The 23,252-nt window shown below is 38.2% G+C and overlaps 2 long non-coding RNA genes across 2 annotated transcripts in view; one reads left to right on the forward strand and one right to left on the reverse strand.

Annotated features, from left to right (window-relative positions):
- Positions 1–18,492, forward strand: part of LOC118350265 (uncharacterized) — a 38,761-nt gene extending 20,269 nt beyond the window's left edge. The window contains exons 3-4 of the long non-coding RNA XR_004803724.2: positions 16,978–17,114; positions 17,758–18,492. This is a non-coding gene — a long non-coding RNA (uncharacterized LOC118350265). The remainder of the gene's footprint in view (positions 1–16,977; positions 17,115–17,757) is intronic.
- The window catches only part of LOC112649964 (uncharacterized), a 133,157-nt gene that overhangs the window by 105,013 nt on the left and 4,892 nt on the right, over positions 1–23,252 (reverse strand). The gene's annotated exons all lie outside the window — the stretch shown is intronic.

Below are 23,252 nucleotides of genomic sequence, written 5' to 3' on the forward strand. Positions count from 1 at the left end.
TTGTGGATGGACACCAGAGGGAAGGGCTTTGCAAGCAGAGGCCATGGACTGAAACAAGTTGAGGAAAGTTATGTGGCCATGGAATTGAGTGAGGGGAAAGTCGGGGGGAGAGGAGGTCCTAGAGTTCGAGAGGGAGCTAGAGAGTCATTGCCCTAGATGTCATTCTAACATCTCAATTTTCTCGGAGAGAGTTGAGAAGGTTTTTTGTGTTTGAGTAGAGGAAGGGCACGGCTATTGTTCTAGGTGAAAAGGACCCCTCTGGCTGTTATCTCAATGAATCATCCTACCATGGAAGGCCCTTAAGTGACATTGAACACTGTGCCATCAGCACAAGTTGCCCCTCTGGGAGCCCTTCTGGGTCTATTTGGGGGCATGCAGAGACAATGGGAAGGAGATCTAGCTGGTGCAGTAGGACAGTGAACTTCTTGCCCTACTGTTAGGGGAGACCTTTGCATTTCCCAAAAAGTCTTTCTAGACACCATAGATCCCTCAGGAACAGCGAAAGGTGGCTGCTTGAAGCCATTGTTGAATGACCACCTAGGTCAACCAACTTATTGGAGGTGTGAACAACATTCCAGAGCATTCTCCTTCCATTATCTCTACTTGGCTTTAGCCATTTCCAGCAGCAAGGACCTCCTTTGAAAGTCGAGCTGTCAGGGTAGCTGCCCTGAATGAAGGACTGTTGAAAGGCAGGATGTGTGGCCGAACAATCTCCCGTCCTACAAACATTAACAAAGTCTGCAGTCCTGAGTCAGCTTATGGAGTCTTGAGAGACTCTTCCCTGCCCAGTTGTCACTGAGACAAAATCTGCCTGGTCAATTTGGAAAAAAAAATACTCCCCCCCACCCCCCCCCGCTTCAGTCTGGCTTTCTTATGAGAAATAATCTCTGAATTTGTTGGTCATTGATAGTCTGCTTTTTTGGCAGAGGTCAGTGCTCCTTATATTTTCCATTGACATCTAAGGTCAGCCAACACCAGAGGAAGAGATTCTATATATATTCTATATTATCCTGTATGGCAGCTGACTTCCTCATACAGCTCAGGAGTCAGGCTTAGGAAGTCACTGGTTAAAATGTACAGAGTCGTCTCTGACCTGTCTCAAGGGCCCAGACTCACAAAAATATAGCTAAATCTGACAGACATTGTCATTTCAAGAATGAGACCCTTTGGTTTTCCTGTTTCCTGGTTTTCCTCCCCTCTGAGCAGTTCACTGAAACAGCGTATATCCTACATACTGAAGCAGGTGGAACTCAGCATCTACTGAGTTCTCCTCCATATCAATTTAACTGAAGTAGAAGAGAGAGAGAGACAGACAGACAGACAGACAGAATGACCCTGGAACTGTCAGACCTTTAAACTGGGAAGCACCCTTGACAGAATAAAGCAAAGAAAAACTAAGATTTGTTGTTGCTGTAATTTCACTGAGGGGCGGTGTCTTGCTTTTTTTTTTTCATTTGGTTGTTTTGCAAGCTTGGCATTATGGAAGAAAAATAGAATGTCAATAAATTCAACTTTGAACATCTATTCAATGAGTTATTTCCTAGTAGGAGGGAAAAAAATTGAACCAGCCGAGGCAGTCTAAAGGGAGACCGTGTAAATGACTTGTAACTAAGGGGATACGACCCTCTGCATAATTCATAATCATTAGTCTAAGTGACACTTCTGCAGTCACTCCACCAGGGCACTCGAACATGGCGGGGCTGAGACCCATGCAGGCCACTCAGCAGCCATCCCTGTGTGATCAGGTTTCTCTGAAAGACGACTCCCTGAAAGGCTAGATTTGGGCTGCAGGGTTTTTTTTTTTTTTTTTTTTAATGCAAGTTGCTGGCTCAGCTTCATCATGTGTGCAATTTAAGGGTTGCTCAAGTGATTCTTTAAAACTGCATAAAAGCAATTCTGCTGTGCCTAGGAGACAGTATTGCTATAATGTTCTGTGCATACATCTGCATGATTTCTCAGAGCTAATTCAAATTTAATGCATTGGTAATTCCTTTTCTGCCGAAGCCACCCAGCAGTAATCTGAAGGTTACAGAATGATCTTCCAGCTCCAATAACACTTTTAGACTAGCATAAATGGAGAGGCAGGAATATAATGGGCAGAATTAGGCTTGCAATGATACATTCCACCCTCATTACCACTCTGACTGAGGCTGACCAGAGTTTAGAGTGTTTTTAGAAGGATAATCATAATAGAGTTTTAATAAAACTGAAAGTCAAGCTATAGTGGTCTTTTATCAGAGACGGTGTAATAACCAAAATGACAGCATATGAACAACTTAGAAAATATTTCCCTAGCAAATGGAAAGACCGTTCTCAGGGTAAAATTAAAGCTTTGATTAGAACACTTAGAAGAAACCAACTCACAAGTTTATGGGGCATCAGAGAATAATAACTTAGCTTGGATGTCATAAAAATATTGACATCTAATTAAGGACCATATGAATAATAACAAGAATAAAGTGGGGAGTGTTTTTTAAATTTTTAATAAACTTTTAAATTTTATAATAAAATTAGATTTTTATAGAAAAATTGTGAAGATAGTACAGAGTTCCCAGAGGCCTCGGGCCTGTTTCTCCAATTATTAATGTTTCACATTACTGTGGTACATTTGTCATAATGGATGAACCAATATTCATACATTATTATTAATTAAAGCCCATATTGTATTCAGATTTCCTTAGTTTCTACCTACGCCCTTTTGCTGTTCTGAGAATCCCATCCAGGATACCATGATAGCTGTACTGTTGCCTTACATTTCTCCTCCTATGACAGTTTCTCAGACTCTCCTTATTTTTGATGACCTTGACAGTTTGGAGGAGTACTGGTCAGGGGTTCTGGAGAGGGTCCCTGAATTGGGACTTGTCTGACGTTTTTCTCATGATTAGGGTTTACAGGCTTTTGAAAAGACCACAGAGGACAAGTTCCATGCCTGTCACGTCATATCAAGGGCACATGCTATCAACATGACTTATCACTGTTGATGTTAACCTTGATCACCTGGCTGAGGTAGCATTTGGCAGGCTGATCTATCTTCCTATTTTCTATACTATATCCTTCGGGAAAAGATTACTCTTTGCAACCCACATTTAAGAAGTAGGGAATTATACAGATAATATTGTACTTGAATTATCTAGAATTGTTCTTCAGAGGAAATTTGTCTAGTCTCCCCATTTATTCCATCATTTATTATAATTAATTATTATCAATATATTAATATGGATTCATGGATGTTTATTTTGTGTTTTGTGTTATAATCCAATACTATCTTATTTTATCGTTCAAACTGTTACAATTTTGGCCATCTGGAACTTTGTCAGTTGGCTTCTATTTCCCTTTGATATAAAGACTGTTTTTTTAAAGATTTTATTTATTTGAGAGAAAGAGACAGAGATACCAAGAGAGCGCACAAGCAGAGAGGAAAGAGAGAGAAGCAGACTCCCTGCTGAGCAGGGAGCCCAATGTAGGACTCGATCCCAAGACCCTGGGACCATGACCCTAGCTGAAGACAGATGCTTAACTGACTGAACCACCCAGGTGCCCTGGTTTCTTTTTATTGTATGTTCACTTGTTTTATTGAGCACTTTCTTACTTTCTGGCACTACAGGATGCTCCAAACTCATCTTGTTATATTTTCTGTTCAAACTCTAGAATCAGCAATTTCTCCAAGGATGCTGGTTCTCTTTATTGGAGAACAGAATTAGAAAACAAAATCTGGGAGCTAGGTACACTGGTTGCTCCTGAGGTATTATTGTTTCTATGTCTTCTTGGCTAAAAGAGCAAGGAAGCACATGTGTGTAAAGTAACTCATGTTTGGTACTGTATCTATAAATGTTTCTGTGTCTGTAGAAAATATAACATGAGTTCATACTGAGGTCTCCAAGCCTAATATTCATAAATCACCATCGATTCCTCCCTCCTTTATCTGTAGCCTCCCACTCCAATACTAATAAACTTGGCCAACTTAGGAGTATTTTCCCCACTTACTTTGTGACCTCGGTGATAGTTCCTAACTCAAAGTCTGTCCTGTGTGACCCCCTCTTATCCTCTCCTATCTGGTGTAGAATGTCTTTCTATTCCGACTCAATATATTGACATTTCTCAAAAGTTTAAAGGTAATGAGCTCATGGGCCATTTCTGAAGTGAGTCCATGCCAAGGGTTAGTAGAGTCTTATCCTTAAATGGGGTTCCCTCAAGACTTAAAAAAAAATTGTGAAAGAGATGGCACAGCCTTACTCTATGGTGGTTAAACAAAAGCATTTGGCTTTCAGTGTTGTCAAACTAGTAAACTTCATAGGATTAAAATCACTAAAAGCTGTTTTTCCCTGAAACCAAGTATTAGTCATTGGCAGATGTTATCTGTTAGTAAAAGGATTGCAACCAATAAATGCTGGGGATCAAGGGCCTACTTAATACAAAAACCTGACATCATCTGTGTCACTTACAAATCTGGTATTAATTATTTGATAAGCTTGGGGCTGATTTTGTAACACAGACATTTTGTTGTATGAATGGTGAATGTCAAGGATGACTTATTACCCTGAACACATTTAAAAGGAAGGCTAATATGATTTCTTACAGGAAAGACCCAATGGCAGCTGTACCAGAGAGTGAATTACACCGTTGTGTGCACTGTACAAGACTTATTTTTTCCAGAGCCAGAGAAAAAGAACAAGGCATAGGCATATCTTCATAGTGATGGTGTTTTGGCTTCTCTGATTTTTGGGTTACAAATCCAGGAAAAGAAAAAAACAGAGGATAGGGAGGAGTGCAGCTTAGCAATCTGAAAGCAGGGTCTTTTAGTCCACAATGAACTCATGAAATTTCAGTTCACAACAACAAAACAAAAACAAAACCACCTTTAATAGAATACCAAGTTGAGAGGACATGGGGAAGGATGTCAACATTATCATCTAACACAGCTGGATTTTCTGTCCTAACAACTTTATAAGGAGACATCTCAGAACATAAGTTGTATAATTCATTGCTTTGTTTGTTTTTTGTGAACATGAGCAATGTTGAATGTGGCTCGTGAAGGAAAAAACAAATCAACACGGAACCAAAAATCAAACTTCACGAGACTGACTAAACAACAGTATATAGATATAGTATATAGATACTGTATGTATGTAGCATATAGTATGTAGTATACGATATACTACACTGTATAGTACAGTATATAGATATTTCCTTAAAGTCCAGTTTATATTGTGGTTGTTTACCCCAAAAAGAAGAGTAATCTTTGAATTAAGCTGAGGGTAAATTGAAGGCAAGCATGTGGTCCCTGAGCAGACCCTCCCTGCCTGTCTGCAACAGCAGAGATATATAAAAGGAAATGAGATCTCTGGCAGAAACAATCCCTGTCTGCTCCTGGTTGATCTGTTCTCTGGAAACTCCTAATTGTCCATATCCTATCTTGACAATTTTATAAACAATATTGTTACTGAGCATATAGTTTTATTTCCAGCATAGTCACACATCATCTAGGCAAACTGGCACCTGTTTTTTTTTGAACAAAAATACAGGTTTCATAGTCATAGCGGGTCAATGAGGCAGGAGGTGAACAGAATATACCCAAGCTTCATAAGAAAGGCTGAAGCTCTGTTTGCCTCTGAAAGCTGGTGTTAGAATGAAGTCACATGCATGATTATCAAGAGGCATCTGAAAGCCACCGCCTCCTACTATACCTGATTGTGTTCCACCTGCTACAGCAAGGCACACTCAGCCCAAGAGCTGCAATGGGGACTCTAGTGACCCTTTGGAAACACCATTTAGTCGCTATGGGTTTCTATGACCACTCAATACAGTGATGACTAAGTAATGGTCCATACTGTGGTGGAGAATCAGGGTGTGACAAATATTTGAGAATATGAATGACATGAAAGTTAGCCATTGTTCTTAGTCCAACCCCCCCCCCCTTTTTTTAAGGAGTTCAATTACTATGGCTGATTTAAGCAGAAGAAAGGAGTATTTGTTGAGAAATGATTGATAAACATGCTGATTTCATTGAGTTTATGTGGCTAAATATATAAGGCAGCACCCCCCCCCCCCATTGGTACTCTATGCATGAAAGCTTCACTCTTAGTTTTCTTGGGTAGGGTACTCCTAAAACTTGAAAGCTTGATTCCCCATCCAAATAATTTTTATTCCATAGGCTTCAACAGTAAATTTGATAGAGTCATTCAGAGTATAAATAAAAACGATAAGATGAAATGAGAATAATCACAAAATATGATTTGGTCCTTTCTCTTTCCATTTTACGAACCAGATATTATCAACACTTAACTTTTTTTTTTTTTTAATTTTTATTTATTTATGATAGTCACACAGAGAGAGCGAGAGAGGCAGAGACACAGGCAGAGGGAGAAACAGGCTCCATGCACTGGGAGCCCGATGTGGGATTCGATCCCGGGTCTCCAGGATTGCGCCCTGGGCCAAAGGCAGGCGCTAAACCGCTGCGCCACCCAGGGATCCCAACACTTAACTTTTAAAGATACAGTGATTTTTAGTTCCATGATAATGTTCAAATCTATTAGTATGGTATAAAGATTTCTTCAAAACCTGTGTCCAAAAATGGCTACACATAGGGGCACCTGGGTGACTCAGTGGTTGGGTGTCTGCCTTTGGCTCAGATCATGATCCCGGGGTCCTGGGATCAAATCCCACATCAGGTTCTCCGCAGGGAGCCTGCTTCTCCCTCTGCCTGTGTCTCTGCCTCTCTCTTCCTCGAATAAATAAAATGTTTTTTAAAAAAACAAAAATGGCTACATATGTTATGAAAATATGCTCAATTATACTCTTTTTAAGAGAAATACAAGTAAACAATCCAGAAGTGAAATGTCCCCCTAATCTATTTGAAAATTTTAAAGGCTTCATGATATCCAAAGCTCCTGACAGTTCTGTGGGAAGAAGAGCACACTTGATAAACTACTGAGGGAAGGAAAACTTGTTGGAAAGAGTCTAAAAAGTTATTTAGCCAAGACATTTATATACTAAGATATTGATAACATTGCAATTAACAAAAAATCCAGAAAGCTATGCAAAAAAACCATCAATCAAATCAGTTGTTTTAACTCTACAGTAGAATATAGTAGAATATGATGCAGCTGCTAAAAATACTCTGTAAGTTCTATATGTGTTGCTGTGGGAGGATCTACAAATGTGTTATAATGCTTCCAAAAAACCATCAAGATGCAGAAGAGCATGTAAGGTATAATTTATTTTATTTAAAAATTCAAATTATTCAAAATACATCTTCCTTAAAGGAAACTCAAAAAACTATTAAGCATAATTCTCTTTGGAGAGACACATCAGAGAAGAGAAAGTGATGTCTTTTACCTCCTTCTTGTCTTTTTATGTATGATTTAACAAAAAAACCATACATACATTTGTGATTTTATTTAGAACCTTGTCAACAAGGCTAGTTAATTATTGAGATTATGAATTTTTTTTTTTGCTTTCTTTTAAGATTTATTTATTTGAGAGAGAGCATGAGCTAGGGAAGGGGGAGAGGGAGAGGGAGAAGAAGTGCTCAACCCTGGGATCATGACTTGAGTCAAAGGCAGGCACTTATCTGACTGAGCCCCCCAGGTGCCCCTTATTTTTTTGCTTTCTTCTTCTTACTTCAGTATATTTAAAATTTTGTGACACGTGCTATTTAAAATTCGGAATAAAGACTAAATTGTCTTTTTAGCTCCCTTTCTTCCTACTCCATCCCCCTCCAACAACTTAATTTGCTATTTTTAGAATGGGTCATATATTTTCATTTCTTTGCATATAATGCTTTGTGCTGGGAATATTTTCCTCCCTCTTTGTGAATCTGGTAAACTCCCCTCCATGATTTCATAGCAACTCAAATATTCTGAGTCTGCTTTGTTCTTGGTATATGCACTGTTTAACCTAGTGTCGACCAAATGTTACTTGGCATTAATTAATTTTCCTAAAATGTTCTAAGTATTATGGCACTACTTTTAAAGATGCTTAATACTAAGAGTTTAAGAGCGTTTTTTTTTATAAGCTCCTATTGGTGAAGTTTATAATAGCTTTGGTTTCTGTACAGAATCTGTGATATTCTGAATCTGAAGACACTTGATAACAATAGTGTAACGATACTCATATCCCTATTTATACCTTACAAGTTCATCCAGCGATACCCTAAATCTCATGTCCAACCTCCCCCATGTGAAATACTTGTCCCTGCTTTTAATAGACATTAAATGTGCAGGCTGGGGCTCAGAATTTTTCTTTTTTCTTTTTTTTTTTTTTTTAACCTGCAGGGCAGACTGTAGCAGCAGAACTAAGGGAGAAGTAATGGAGTGCACTGCGTGAGAAATTTACATTATTATCTGGCAGTAGATTGGTTTACTTACTCTGTATCCACCAGCTCTGTCCCTTGATAATCACCTTCACACTCAGCTGCACTTCAGAGCTTGTTTACCATGTTGCAATGATGTTTATTCCCTGAGTTTATTTGATGTTGGCCATTTGAAAACATTATCATTTAAATTGGTTCCTGTAACTAATGAGCATATGTTTCATATGTGTTTCACAGGAATGAGCCAGGGGAAGTATCAGTGTGAGAGGACGGTTTCTGTAGGTAGTTATTTCAGCCACAGTATCATGTCAAATTTTAAACTGTTCAGGTGCTAAGGGGGGAGATCTGGCATGAAGTGATAACAGAATTTTGTGAGAACTAAGGAAAAAAAAAAAAAAACTTGAAACCAAAGCTGAGATCATTATAAGCTAACTTAAGAGAAACCTTGAATGCAGAATCTTGAGACTTGCTTTGGGACATTGTGAGTCTACTGAATGACATAAGTATTCCCTTCAAACTTGCTGGAGGGAGATGACAAGAATGTCAAATTCCTCTCTACAACTACAGACTGCTGTAGTGGGTTACCCTGAATGCAAGCGTGCAGAATATAGTTATCTATAATGACATTGTGAAGGGTGAGGCTTGGTACCCAAAGCAATCCCCCTCAACTAGGAGAACATGAAATAACTGCACTGAAAGTGAAGAGAAAGAGAAAGGTGAGTAGGAATGAGAGGTAGACTCTGAAATATGATTTCGTGGAACTAGAAAACTAAAAAAAAAAAAAAAATTCAAGTGTGAATTCGCCACTCAGTATGTCTCCAATGCCCTTCTGGGGTGCCACCCCCATATTTCCCTGGAGAATCACGTCCTCCTTGGCACTTAGCTCAGTGTTTTGGATACGGCTGACTTCTCTGACCCGAGGAGGGCACTAATTCTACTCAGTCAGAGTCTTGTCTTCTCTTGGCCTCAGGGCCTGGCTCAGGCATTAGTGTGTAACCCAGTCAGATTCCATGAAACCTAAGACTCTTGGCAGGGATTTCTGATAAATATGTATACATTGTCCTGTAGACGTGGACCTAGGGGAGTCAGATAGCTCTGATATACAAAAGGGACAAGAAGTGAGCTAAGATCTGAAGAAGGATCAGGCCCTGTGGCACTCTGCCACAGATGAAGCTACATCCATCCAGGACTTCTTAGTAACATGACCCAATAATGTGACTCTGCCTATTTGGGTTTAGCTTGGATTTTCGGTCTCTTGCAATGAAAAGCATCCTGATGCACTATAGAAATATTTAGATCAGTATTTCATGTAAAAATGGATATAATGAAAGTATCATGGTCTTCAAAGCTCTGAACCAGATACTAACTAATCTAGAACCCGATCATAATGTCAATGAACTATTCAAGAAGAGTTTAGACAATAGCCGCAAACATGACGGTTGGCATCACTTAGGTGTTTTTCATTATCTTTTCAGCTTTGGATAGTATTTTTCATTACCTGTACATACGCATATTTAAAATGTCAATTGTACTCCTTTTGCTAGAACAAGTGTGGCAACTGACTCTCTATTAAACAAGCAGGAATTTAACACCTTAAACAGCTTTTTAAACAAGTGAAAAACTTTAGCTTTATTATTGGGTCAAAAGGCTATGAAAGTTCAAACGATATTATTGGCATTTTTTTCAGCTCTGTTATAAATACGTGTAATAGTTACATGATTCCTTGGCAAATATTCATGACTATAAATTACACTAAGCAGAGTGTGCACTTAATGACAGAACAGTATTTTTCATTGTATAATAAACTCTGAAAGCATTTGCTACAATAAAAGAAACAACATTCATAAACCTTAGCTTGGGAACTGGATTTTCATTAATAGCTCTACATGCTGCTCTAGGAAGATGGCTGTCCTAGATATAGAGATAGTCATGCATGAGAGATACTACAGAATAAATGTCGGTGTCCCCCTCCCCTCAATTCATATGTACATCAACGACCTAGGTATATCTTGGGATTCCATTTCAGTAAAGCTCAAAGTTAGCAAAGCTAAGTAACGTATTGTTGAGGAATATGTACACATGAGCTAAAATCCTTTTTAAAAGCAAAGAAAAAAGCATAAGCAACAAAAGCAGAAGTAAACTAGTAGGATTAGATCAAACTAAAGAGTTTCTGCATAGCAAAGGAAACTAATAAGAAGGCAACTTACCGAATGGTAGAAAATATCTGCAAATTATAAACCTAATAAAGGATTAATATCCAAAATATTTAAAAACTCACACCATCCAATAGAAAACAACAACAGTCAATTGACTCAATTGAGAAAATGAGCAGAGAATCTGAATAGGCATTTTTCCAAGAAGACATACAGAAGGCCAACAGATACATGAAAAAATTCTCAACATCACTTATTATCAGGTAAATGCAAATCAAAACCACAGTGAGATACCGTCTCACACCTGTCAGAATGATTATGATGAAAAATAAAAGAAATAACAAGTGTTGGTGAGGATGTGGAAAAAAGGAAACCGCCATGCACTGTTGGAAGGAATGTAAATTGGTGCAGCCACTCTGGAAAACAGCATGGAAGTTCCTCAAAAAGTAAAACTAAGACTACCATATGATCCAGCAATTTTACTTCTGGGTTTTTATCCAAAGAAAATAAAAACGCTAATTCAAAAAGATATATGTATCCCCATGCTCACTGCAGCATTAACTACAATGGCCAAGATAGGAGAAGATAGAGCCCAAGTGTCCACCAACAGATGAGTGGATAAAGATGTGGCATATATACACAATGGAATACTATTCAGCCATAAAGAGAAGGAAATCTTGTCATTTGTCCAATACGGATGAACCCTGAGGACATTCTGCTAGGTGACTTAAGTCAGAGAAGAATAAATACTGTCTGATCTCACTTATATGCGAAATCTAAAAAAACGGAAAGCAAAACACCAAGTGAATAGATTCAGAGAACAGATTGATGGTTGCCAGAAGTGGGGGATAGAGAGAGGTGAAATGAGTAAAGGGAGCCAAAAGGTACAGATTTCTAGCTAAGAAATAAGTCATGCAGATATAGGTATACCATAATGACCATAGCTAATAATGCTGTATTACATATTTGAATGTTGCTAAAAGAGTAAATTTTATGAGGTCTCATCATAAGAAGAGCAGTTTTAACTGTGTATGATGATGGATGCTAATGGATGTTAACTATTGCGGTGACCTTTTCATAATATATGCAAATACTGATACATTATGTTGTATACCTGAAACGAATATGTCAATTATACTTCAGTTAAATAGAAAACAGAGCAAGGGAGTGATAAACCCAAATTCCAGATGGCAGTTATGTATTTTGGGGCAGGGAGCTGGAAAGGGCATGGTGAAGGGGTACAGAACTAGCTCCTCATGGCATGGGTGATGTCAGCAACACCGTAGGACTTGGGTTTGCTCATGGCATCACCAGTGTTTATTTTAATTTCATTCTTTGTAGTAAGTATATTAGTTTCATATATTCCTTTTCACATATCAAATATTACATAACAAAAAAATATCAAAGATGCCTGGCTAGGAGTGTATAAGTACAGATAGTTTTGACTGTATAAATCTAATAGTTAAGGCATTAAAATTCAGGCTTACCATTCAAAATGTATTAAACTCAAGGTTTAACTTGGGTCTAAATGGACACATTCTCAAATTCAGGATTATCCCCAACACCTTACATGCCTCTTTCCCCATTTTTTGACAAATATCAAACTAGTGGAGGATCCCTGGGTGGCTCCGGGGTTTAGCGCTTGCCTTCAGCCCAGGACGCGATCCTTGAGTCCCGCATCAGGCTCCCTGCATGGAGCCTGCTTCTCTCTCTGCCTGTGTCTCTCATGAATAAATAAATAAAATCTTTTAAAAAATATCAAACTAGTGGCAAAGATAATATTGGTAAAATATGTAAGAAAAGTTAGTAGTCACTTTTCCTTCCTAAAATTTATGTGAACTGTAAATTTAACTATTTGTCTACCAGTCTTCTCTCCCTTTTTATCTTACTAAGGAAGACAGGTTAAGATAAAGGCTTTCAATCAGCCAACCCAAGCTTCCAAACAAGTTCTGTGTCACTTACTGGTTGTATGACTTTGTGGCAAGTTACTTAACCTCTTTAAACTTCATTTTCTTGATGTGTAAAATGAGGTTAGTAATAGTACCTACCTTGCTGAGCTGTGGGGATTAAACGAAATGAATGACTATAATAAAAACAAATGTCTATAATAAACTTGGTCTCAGGCCTGGCAACTAGTAAACATTCAATAGATTTTAATTATTATAATTATTATGTCAGCAAGCATACAGTAGTTAAAGCTGGTAAAAAAAATTACTCTTAAATATCAGAGGGAAAAAAAAATCACTTGCTTTTCCAAGGTTAAGACCTCAAATGTATACTTACATTTGAATTCTAGAAAGTGTTACAAGAGAGCCAAACATCCCCATTATGAGTTTTCTCTTTCAGCTTGAAACACTTCCCTAGCATCTACTATATGAAAGTATTAAAGAACAAAAACCCCCAACTTTGTAAACTTAACATGCAAACCTATATGTGGACATGTTTTTCTTGTAACATTGTACACATTGTACTATCTGCCTGGGCAAGTAGCTCACAGAGTTGATTAAAAAAATTCAATAGCCAAACAACAAAAAAACACCAATGTAATGTGGGCTTGACAGTGAAACATGAGAAATCTTGATGATTGAACAATTACCTCATACTTGAAGAAAGTCATTCTTAATTGGGGCATCATAAAAAACAAACACGCAAAATGCTGTTTGTTCATATAATTCCAGCATTGCAAATATTTATATATAAATTTAATTCATTAATATTCATAAAAATTTGCCCCAAATATAGATGTTTTTCTCTGGGCTTCAAACATATCATAATTTTGCATTGGGTAACTATGACTTATCTCAAATTTGCCTCAGGAAAAAGTATAACTGAACTGAATCACAAACACTTAGTTGTAGTTGCAAATGAATAGCCTTTTTTCTTTCTGATAGAGTAATGTCTCTCCTCATGACTTGCAAGTCAGTATTTAAAAACATAATAATTTTAAAAAAATCCAATGTGTAGTTCTACACATCACCTTTCTTGTAATAGCCTAATATATTCACTTCTTGCCTTCACCAAATAAAGATTTATTTATATATTTATTTGAGAGAGAGAGAGAGAGAGAGAGAGATCTCTCATAGAGTGAGAGGAAGAAGCAGACTCCCCACTGAGCAGAGAGCCAGTCACAGGCCGATCCCAGGACCCTGAAGTTGTGACCTGAGCTGAAGGCAGATGCTTAACTGACTGAGGCACCCAGGTGCCCCTTGCCTTCACCAAATAAAGTATTTGGACTTTCCTACTATTTTGCCATAAAATTAGTCCTTTAATGCTGTATGTAAGAGAGAGATAGTGAATTGGATTCTTCAGGGGTTCATCAGTGGGTATTGTGGGGAGAAGTGACACCTGCACTAGTATCCCATCAAAACTTTCCTAGGATGGGCAACACTTCTAGCTTAGTGCTTGAAAACGAGCCTCATGAGCTCCCCTAATAGTTGATACATTTGTGAAGGTCAAGAGCTCATCTTATATCCTGTTGTCTCTAACATAGAGCCTAACACCTCACACAAGTCCTCAAACATTTGCTAACTTGTAAAACAGAACAAAAGAAAACAACAACTGTAAAACAATAGCCTGCATTTTCAGGCTTATATAATATTGAAACTAATTCTGTGCAGCTAATTAAAAGCAGAAAGGGGACATAACTGTGGATAATTGAGTAAAATTAAGAGTCCATTCAGCATGTTGATGTGCACTTACTAGAGCCTAGGTGGAGAGCTACTCACAGCTATAAGCCAACTGTGTCCAGATCGTGTGCACTTGTTGTTTGATTTGTGCTGTGAAGATCTATTTGTAGTCTTGGTGGAGTAACAAGATAAAAATTTATTTGATCCTCTTTACCAAGGGTAATTACAAACCAAATTGAAGTATCTCTCAAGTTCGGAAAAGTTCACCCAAACATTGCTATATTACACTTCCTATTACTCTCTGACTTTCCTGAGTTCACAAGGGCTTTTGTTCCAAGCAGATCCACTGATGTAACATGAAAGGCTTTATTCTAATTTTCACCTGGATAAATCAGAGAGTGTGGCACAGTTTGGCAGAGCAGACTTTAGTGCGATTTACTGTGTGAAATCTACCTCAAAGCAGATCATGAAAGCAAAGTTGCCAGATGATTGATTCAGAATTAAGTTGGGGTTTCACGTTTTGTCACTTCTGGGTTTCTAGTAAAAAAAACAAGTTTCTCTTTTTCAGTTTCACAAACTGTATGAAAGTCTGTTATTCCTCTGTGGCTTCCTGACTGCCACTAATGGCAAGATTCCATCTGTTTTGGCTTTCCTCATTTAACTCTGACATTTTGAGCTTTGGTTATTGACTAAATGACTGACTTGGGAGGCAGTCTCAAGTAATCTCAAGGTGTATGTGTATTCGTCCAGATGGCCTGTGTGCCTCCGTGTGTGTGCACGTGTGTGTGCAATGATGGACATTCTGAGCAGACAGGGATTATCATGTTTGGTATTCTGTTTTCACTATCTAAATCCTACCCAAGACAACAGGGTTAAAACCTCAGTAATTTGAAAAGCAAGGATCACCACTATTCTGAGCCAGTTTGGGTGATTTGATGTTTTAGTTAAACAGCTAAACAAGAGGGTATTTATTTGGCGAGGGAATCAGAGCTACTTAGAATGGTGGGCCATTTTGACTAGATTCAGACCAACTAAATGAGGTGTTTTATGTTTGTTTCCCCAAAGGATAAAATAGAGTAGAAAAGGTTTGTCCACATCCAAAATAGCTTGTCTCTTTTCCTTCAAACATCCTGGATTCCAATTTCTAGTTTCCTTTGATATAATGAGGTACAAGAAGATCTACACACTGAGCCCATCTTAAACATTTTCTTTTTCTCCTTTAGGATGAAAGGCTACTTTGTGAGTTGCACCTTCACACTCTAGTGTCTAGCCTAGTAATCCCATGGAGGTGCATAAATTTAAGTTGAATGATAGAACTGCAAAGTAGTAATTTGTTTTATGAATCTAGACACCATAGGTTTATATTTTAAAAAAAAGCTGTAAGTGGGTATAAAAGTGTAGATGGTCTATAGGTCCCTCTTTCCCTTCTAAACATAGGTAGTTTACATCTAGGACTTAAATTTAAGATCTTAGAGGAATTCCTATTTGTTTTTATGTGAATTCTACTCACCCTCCGCATGCTTCAGTTTTCCTCAGAAGCAGTAGCAATGGGACCCATTCTAGTGTTGCCGGAGCCGTCAGTACTCAGGCTTGGCCTAGCTGCCAATGCAGATGTGGATTCCAGAACATTTGAGGTTATGGGGATAAATAATGTGTTCCCCACTGAGAATACCTTAGGGTCGTTTCTTGCTTTGAAGTAACCTGTGGTAAATTTCTTTCTATAGGTAGCAGGTACTTCATAAAAATAGGTTCCAGATTACTGGGAACATGCTGGGTCCATGTGAATTTTTTAAGAGTCCCAAGGCTGGGAGGGAGAGCAAGGAATCCTGATTGAATGTCAGACATTGTTAGGCGCTCTATGTGGGCTGTCTTTTCAAGTCCCCAAAATAGTTCTGTGAGGCCAAAGACTTCTCAGTGATGAGGAAACTCATCAAGGGGTTCACCTGCCTGCTTGAAGCCAAGGAACTGAACAGAAGGAATGCAATCTGAATCCAGGTCTGATTCCCAAGCACAGTTTTTCTCACTGCACTGTGTGTGATGTGTCTGCAGGTCTCTTGCTAGACTGGAGGGTACAGTCAGATCTCAGTACGAAGAGATGGTTTATGAAAAAGAGACTCTTTGAGGGTGATGATTGGTCATCATTTATAGGGTGGTAGGAAGGGGTGCTTTTCTTTCTTTATGGGGGGTAATTATTTTTACTCTATCAAAGGGTTCTAATGCTATCCTCTGAAGACAGAGGCTTCAAACAACTTTCCTTAAATTATAGTTTTAATAGAATGAAAGGAAATGTCATATGAAGGGAGTGCTTTCCTGAGTTGAAAATGAAGAAGATGCCTGAGCATCCACGCTGATGCTAAGCAGAATCCTCACTAGGAACTTTTGTTCCTTACGCCCAGAGGACTGGTTTTGTTATTAATCAGTAAAGAGCTAAGTACGTACATATAGATGATACATTGCAAATCATAAGACATACTGGATTAACAAATTACAATTGATCATAGGATTTTCTTTTTCCTTTTTTTTTTTAACCTCTGGGAGATATTTTGGTTTTGTAGGGTGTGGTTTTCACAAAAAACTAGTTGTTCCCTTCTCCTTCAGTCCTTTACACACACACACACACACACACACACTTATTCTTAACTGCTTTTAAAAGATTCTTGAGCGTGGCTGGAGAGCAAAGCAGCATAGGCAGCAGGCTGATGAGGATGATGGAAGCAGACAGAATCAGGTCAGGGAGCTGGGTATGAGGACATGATAGGCATGATCGTTAGACAAACACTTTATAGGTTTTTAAGTTATTATCACGGTGTATGAAAAATTCATACAAAGCTGGGATGAGATATTTATAATGGACATTGAAATAACATATATTCTTCTTTCTGATCAGAAAGTAATACAGATATGTTTGGAAAATGTATGTGCACGGAAGAAAAGAAAAATCAAATAATCCCACCCGGCTGAGACAATACTCTCAATTGTATCAAGATTGTGACGTATTTCAGACCTTTACCACATCACTCAGAGGTAAAAACAAAAACAAAAACAAAAAAACCCCCAAAACCCAAATGACTATAAACCATATATTATTCCTGTAGGTTCTGTCCCTGAATGGTTGTGGGAAAACAAGGTGATAAAAAATGCTGAACTCCTTATAAATAGATCCAGATTGCATGACAGAAGTCAGAAGTTTTAGCAATTTCTATTACATGCTGGTTCATTTTTGAGGGTAAACACTAATGAAACTGGAGATGTTTAGGGTACTAGTTCTGGGTACAGAAACACTGTTCTGCACTTCACTTGCTTTTCTCATGCTTTGCAGAAACTAGAAAGCTCATACCAGGCTGAAATGTTAAATTTATAATTAATGATGTTTAACTTCTTGTAAAGAATGGAATTTATAGTAAGTGAAAGGCCAGGAAATATTGCAAAGGGAGTAAAACTATCAATGGGCAGTCAAGCATTTACATTTACTGTTCAAATACATTTGATTTTAATGCTGGAAAAAATCCTTGCACAAGGTATATATATATGTCAAATTATCATGTGTGCACTTTAAATGTTCTACAGTCTTGTCATTGATACCTCAACAAAGCTGGTGGGGGGGGGGAGGAAAAACAAGTCCATATTCTAACCCTTGGACCCTGCTGATATACTGTCTTATACACAGCAAAACACACTTTGAGGATGTGACTAAAGTTCCAGCTCTTCAGATGAGGAAGTTATCCAGGATTAACTAAGCCCAGTGTAATCACATGAGTTCTTAAAAGCGGAAAAGGAAGAAAGCTGGCAACTTCGTGAGAGAGAAGTGATATGAGAGGGTCCTAGCTTGCTATTGCTGTCTTTGAAGATGGAAAGAGCAGGTCATGAGCCAAAGAATGTAGGCAGCCCTAGAAGCTGGAGATGGCCTTCAGCTAATCACTGTACCCAACTGAATTTTGCCAACAACCTGAAAGAGCAAGAAAATAGTGACCTCAGATACAGAACTTTAAAGAAATGGATTCTCTCTTGATGTCTCCAATAAGGAACAGAACTCTGGTGACACATTGATTTTTAACCCTATAAGACCAGTGTGAGACACCTGGTTGGCAGAAATATATTAGATAATAAATTTGTTTTAAGCCTTGAAATTATGGTGATTTGTTACAGCAGCAACAGAAAACTAATACACCCTGCATAGGGTTTGAACCATTTTGCACTCTCCTCAGCAAGTGGTGAGTCTTTTCCCCCACATCTTCTCCAATAGAATATGTTGCCGGACTTGGAGATTTTTGCCCATATGGAGGGTGAGAAGAGTACCTCTGTGTGATTCTAATTTGCGTGTATCTTAATATGAATGAGGTTGAGTGCCTTTTCATTTATATTTATTTGTATTAAAGAAATGTCTTTTCATGTTTGTTGCTTATATTTCTATTGAGTTACTGGTATTTAATCAAGGTCTAAGGGTTCTTTACATATCCAGAAGATGTAGGCTTTACATGTAATGAGAATTACAACCATTTTTTCCCCAAATCATTCATTTTCCATGTGGATTTAAAGGTGAACACTGACCCCTTCACTATTATCTCCAGTTTCTTTGAATTTTTCATCAGATTGTTGTAGGTCTCTGGGCAACATAAGCTAAAATACCAAGAGAACACATTTTTGAGGGAAGAAATAAAAAAAGAAAGAATAGTTAAATAGACTTGCTTCTTTCTTTACCTCCTCACCTCCAGTCTGAGTCACTGTCATGGCTCCTTTACTTTTTTTTTTTTTTTTTAGATTTTTAAATTTACTTTTTAGAGAGAGAGTATACAGGTGGGAGGGGCAGAGGGAGAGGAAGAGGGAGAGAGTATCTTAAGCTGATCCCATACTGAGCATGGAGCCTGATGCAGGCTTGATCTCATGACTCTGAGATCATGATCTGAGCTAAAACCAAGAGTTGGATGCTTAAGTGACTGCACCACCCAGGCACCCCATGTCATGGCTCCTCTCTAACACTTTGGACTGAAGTCTACGTGTAGCTCTCAATTCTAGAGTGGTTACCATCAGGAAGAAAAGGCTTTGTGTAGTATAATACCAGGATCACAGCAAGCACAGCATTTTGCAACAAAGTCTTCAGTTAAAAGTTGCATTCTTGGACTTTAAACTGTCCAAGAACCCCAAGTTTGGTGTTTCATATGAGCAGAGGCAGTGGTATCATTATTCACAGTGAAATGCTGACAGGCCCCTCTCTGCGGTGACACCAGCCAGCTCAGGTTATAATTATCCTTGTTACATCATGGCTTCCCTTGCTATATGCAGAACAAGCCAGCTTGTGCTTGGGAGACAGATTTGTGTTTATAGCCAAAGAATTGTTCCTTTCTAATTCAAATCAGGTTTGCTGATAGCTAGGGAGGGGGGCGGGGAGGGGGGAGGAAGAAAAACTGTTATAATTAGAGTATCATGAGGAAAAACAATAAACACATAAAGGATGAAGAGGTGATCATCATCTAGTTTGAAACAGAAGATCAGGGTGTAAGCCAGGCATTTCTGACAAGGATATCAGTACTAGGTTCATTAACTGCCCTTCCTGCTTTCAGAATATTTTAAATGTGGCAATTTACATTAAAATGGATTTAGTGACACCATCTTCTCATTACTGTCAGTTTACATTTGGGTTCATAAACTATAATTGTAAATAAAATATGCTTTTCATTACAATGTCTATTTAGTAGGATATGGTAGGAAATTAGAGGCATAATCATGATCTAAATTATTAATTCAGTGATATTTTTCAGGTGCCATATGTAGATTCTCCACTGTGCATAATGAATAGGCACGCAGCGGTTGAATCAGGTCTATATCTTCGTCTCCTCTTCCCTGCCTTTATGTTATTTTGTTTTTACTTCTTCACTTCCTCACAATGGTACATAGTAGAAGGGGGTTTCTCAAGTACTAAGTCTTTGATTATATGACATTATTTCCATTTCATTTCTCCTACTGAGTTTCAAGGGGAACTGTAAAAAATATCATACTTCCTCCTTGCCATATCCTAAACATTTTGAGAAATCATGAGTAAGACAGATTGGGAGATCAAAATATCAGCTTTATCATGGACAGAATTTAATTTGGAGTGTGTAACTTAGTCTGTGGGCCAAATGGACTAGAATTTGGTAGATTCCTGCTCTGTCGATAATGATGAAACTGGACAGCACAGGCTTCCTCACGTATTGGCCTGAATATCAGCCATCCAAAGATGTGAGATCTTAACTTCAAGCACCTGTCAATGTGATATGGTAAAGTTTTTGCAGATGTGATTAAGAATCTTGAGATGTGGAGATTTTTCTGGACATCAAAGTGGGCCTCAAGTACCTTTAACAGTGTCTGGAGAAGGCAATGTGACCAGGAAAGCAGAGATGAGAGTGATGTGGCCGTAAGCCAAGGAATGCCAGGAGCCCAAGATGCTAGAAGAAGCAAAGAGTAGCTTGCCTTGACCCCCCACCTACTCTCCTGAGGGAGTGTGGCTCTCCCAAATCCTTGATCTTGGCCCATTGAAACTAAATTTGGACTTCTGGCCTCCACAACTCTGAGAAAATAAATTTCTGTTGTATAAGCCACTAAATTTGAGATCATTTGTTTCAGTAGTTTCAGGAAACTATATGCTCCCCAACCATTTCTGGTAGAAGGCCTCCAGAGGTGCTGAGAATGAAGGCAGAAGTGCTGAGAGGGCTACTCACGTTCACTTCATGTGGCCCCTCCACTTTTTGTGGTGTGGAGTGATCAAAGAACAGGGAGAAGCCAGAGATGTATTTAGGGTAAATCCCTCTGCACAGAAACACATTCCTTCCCTTTGATTCATGGTCTTCCTTAAATTCTAACTGCAATGCTGAAGTAACTTTTGGTATTTAAATAGTATGGTCATTGTTAAGTTTGAACAAAGGCTAAAGTTGAAATTAGCTTCTACAGTAGAGAGTTTTGAGGTTCATGATTTCAGGGTCCTGGGATGAGGCCCCATGTTGGGCTTCCTGCTCAGTGGGAAGTTTGCTTCTCCCTCTCCTTCTGCCCTCCCCTCCCCTACTCATGCTTTCTCTCTCTCTCTCTCTCTCAAATAAACTCTTTAAAAAGAGACTATATTTAACTATTTGAAATCTTTTCTTTTTAAATCTTTTACTCTTGCCAAAAAATCTGACAAACTAGGGAAAGTTTAGAAATGCAAAATCATATATAACAAAACAAAACCATTACCTATTGATCTTGCCTCAAAGGAGTGTGATTCATGCGGCATAACCATGTGTTCAGCATTCCTGTCTTCCCTTTCATGTGGCTTTCCTAATATGATGTGTTAAACATTAGTTTCCAGTACAGGTCTAAATAAACTGTTAATTCAACAAATAGTTGTTGAGTGCTAGCACCACGTGCAAAGAATTATTCAATTAACAACGAGGGCCACTGTGATGGACTTACTTTTTGATGGCTATGGTATCCTTTGGAAAGCTTGATTTAATTCATTTGGAGGAACAGGTTTCCCTAACTGGGCATAGATAAGCAATGAATAACATATATGACATAGAAAACATTCAAGCAATGGAGAATAATCATTTTCTTTCTTTCAAATGAAAACTAAATGTTGGACAAAATATTTGAACAGGCCATTTCTGCTCATTGAAGAAGGGATAAAAAGAGATGATACTGTTCTACTGAATCCTTCACATTTACTCCTTAGCCCTTTGAAGCATATGCTCGAGATCTAAAAGAAACCAAATAGACATTTAGTATTAGAGTATTTCGTATTATAAGCATTGTACTTTTTATTTTTTTTATTTTTATTTTTTTTAAAATTTTTTTTCTTTATTTATGATAGTCACACACAGGGAGAGAGAGAGAGAGGCAGAGACACAGGCAGAGGGAGAAGCAGGCTCCATGCACTGGGAGCCCGACGTGGGATTCCATCCCGGGGCTCCAGGATCGTGCCCTGGGCCAAAGGCAGGTGCCAAACCGCTGCGCCACCCAGGGATCCCGCATTGTACTTTTTAAAAACAGGAATATGTTGTCTTCTCTATTTCTCTTTATATTCACAGAACTGTTTGGGAAGCTGTAAGTTGTTTTTGTTTTTGCTTTGTTTTGTTTGCCAACAATGAGCACTTGTGTTTTAGAATCTGGTATCAATGCTACACATAGTTGTTCTCTTATTATTCCATCTCTTTCCTACACAAATATATTTTAAATTCTTTTGTAAGGTTTCACTGTATTTTATGTTATTCTTACTATTTCAGAATACATGACATTTATACACTCCTCACTAGTTTTAAAAAGTTTAACAAGGAAAATACAGTATGGACATGCAGCTGACTTCTCTGACGTAATGTGCTCTTTTTAGTTTGTGGGGAAAAGATAAAGAATTAAATCAGGAAAGGAGGAAATGAGTGTGAATTATACATTTTTTATATTTGTTTTTTCTTTCTTTTCTTTTTGAGAGAGAGAGAGAGGGAGGGAGAGGGAGAGAAGAGAGAGGTGGGGGAGGGGCAGAAGGAGAACCTTAAGCAGGCTTCACAGTCAGCGAGGAGCCCAACACAGCATTCTATCTCATGACCCTGAGATCACGACCTGAGCCAAAATCAAGTCGGACACTTTAACTGAGCCACCCAGGTGCCCCATTATATTTGAATCAGTTTTGAATTCCTTTTGCCTCTAATTTACAGGGTTAAAGAAGTCTCACAACAACTTTGCAGAATATTCATCTCAAAATTATCATGCTTGACTACTGTTTATTGATTTGGTTTTATTCTTTATTTTGTGAATCTTGAATTACCCATGAAAAATATTATTTTTTCCTTCGAGAAGTCAAGGATTTGTCATTGCCTAGTTTTGTTTTTTGTTTTTTTTTTTTGCTAGTTTTTTTTTACCATTCTATAAAGGATTCTATTTGTGCTCTTCCTGATTCCAGGGACTTGAAGGTATTTTAGTTCTCTCAACATCTATAATTTTGTTTGTTGAGTTCAAAATTAAGTTTTCACTTCTTGGTAGCAGTGTAGTTCACAGAGGTCACATAACTCGGAGGTGAGTGGCAGGGAGGCCATGCAGGGCTTGGTTCTTTTTCCCCCTTGATGGCCAGCTAGAAAGTATAAGTCACATTTCCTGTTTCCACTTTCATATCCTACTTATTCCTCAATCCACTGCAATTTGGGTGTCAATCTAACACTCCTT

Source organism: Canis lupus, chromosome 11 (assembly GCF_003254725.2).
Source record: "Canis lupus dingo isolate Sandy chromosome 11, ASM325472v2, whole genome shotgun sequence".
Lineage (NCBI taxonomy): Eukaryota > Metazoa > Chordata > Mammalia > Carnivora > Canidae > Canis > Canis lupus.